Genomic DNA, 1696 nt, shown 5'->3' on the forward strand with positions numbered 1-1696 from the left:
TATTCAAGGTTATGTATCAACTTGAAAGGGTGAGATAGTTAAGATTTATTGTGCCTATCTAGCCGGTAAACACTTATGGGATTAATTGAAAGTAGAGAGATAAATGGCTCACTGAACCTTGCCTTTCTGGTTCGTGGGTATTTTGCCTTCTGATGGTCGGACCAGGGTGCAGCAGCCTTAGCCAGTTACCTTCTTCAGCTGGCAAGGTTCATTTCCTGCAAAATATCCTTGAGAAGACACATGGACCTACTCTGATGCAGTCCTGGGTGCTGGAGAAGCCACATGGAGACCCTGCCAGTGCTTAGATGCTTACATGCTCACTGATTCAGCTTTCCTCCTGCAGTCTGAGTCATTGCTTGTGTTTTGGTAAACACGAAGAGGACTTTGTAGATTGATGTTGGACATTTGGGTTAATGTTGGACTTATGGGCTTGGACAACACTGGGTTGGGATGCCTTCTGAATGTACACTTACCTTATATAAAAAATTCTCTCTTATACATATATGAGTTTCTGTAGTTTTTATTTTACCCAGGCCAATACAATTGGGCCATGAGTTTCAATGGTTTTTTTACATAATAATGTAATTGTCTAGTTATATTAATTATGTAATTAGCCTTTATCTTTTGACCTGATGTGATCCTTTGCCATTTTTGCACAATGCTGATTGTCATCAAGCAACACAGTCATTGGAACTTAACCACATCTGTAAGTGAGAAGCTGCTTTCAATTGTAGGTAGGTCACACAACCAAGAAAAGTTCCTTTGAATTGATAGACTGTTCACTTCAGATCACATAGTAATAAAGGATTGCACATTACCTGCCAAACCATTGAGACCCATTGCATATTCTAATTTCAACCATAATATTTTATCCATATTCAGTTAATTTTTGTATATGACTTGAGGTATTGATCCAAATTCACTGTTTTTCATTATTAAAGAAATGCAAACTGAGTTATCACTTCACATTCTCTAGATTTTTTTAAAGTAACAAATGTCAGCAAAAATGTAGAAAATAAAGAACATTTGTTCATTTCTAGTACTAATATGAAATAATCCAACTGTTTTGGATAGTAGTTTGGTAAGTTTTCAAAATGTAAAACTGCTAAACATAAAATAATCATATGATTCTGCAGTTTCATTCCTGTGTGTTGTCTGAGAGAAATGAAAATATATGTCCATGCACCAACCTCTTTATGAATCTTCTTAGCAGCATTATTCATAGTAGTAAAAAAATGGAAACAACTGAACTGTCCATCAATGGATGACCTAATCACCAAATTGAAGTAGATGCACACATTAAATGCTATTCAACTATAAAAAGTAGGATGAATATAATATGCTGTACAACATAGATGGACATTGAAAATATTACACTTGATCTTAGCCAAAAGGCCAAGAAGTGATGACAGTGAAAAATATTATAATAAATTAAGGAAGCCAGATAAAATATGCTACATTTAGTGTGATTTTGTTTATGTGATATACTCGGAATAACACACAGTGCAAAAGACAGATTGTTAACTATCAGAGAAACCTCTAAAATGGGGGAATGGAGAGTAGTTATTTAATGTGTATAGGGTGTTTCATGGCATAAAGAAAAGGTTTTTGAAACTAAAGAACTTATAGTAGCTCAACATTATGACTATATTGAATACCTCCTAATTATATATCTTGAAGGGATTAATTGTGTATA

General features: G+C 34.5%; 1 pseudogene; it reads right to left on the minus strand.

The window, feature by feature from the left end:
- Positions 1-1259: 1259 nt before the first annotated feature.
- On the minus strand, positions 1260-1407 carry LOC142428263 (U2 spliceosomal RNA; annotated as a pseudogene).
- Positions 1408-1696: the final 289 nt, after the last annotated feature.

The sequence above is a fragment of the Tenrec ecaudatus genome, chromosome 15 (assembly GCF_050624435.1).
Source record: "Tenrec ecaudatus isolate mTenEca1 chromosome 15, mTenEca1.hap1, whole genome shotgun sequence".
NCBI lineage: Eukaryota > Metazoa > Chordata > Mammalia > Afrosoricida > Tenrecidae > Tenrec > Tenrec ecaudatus.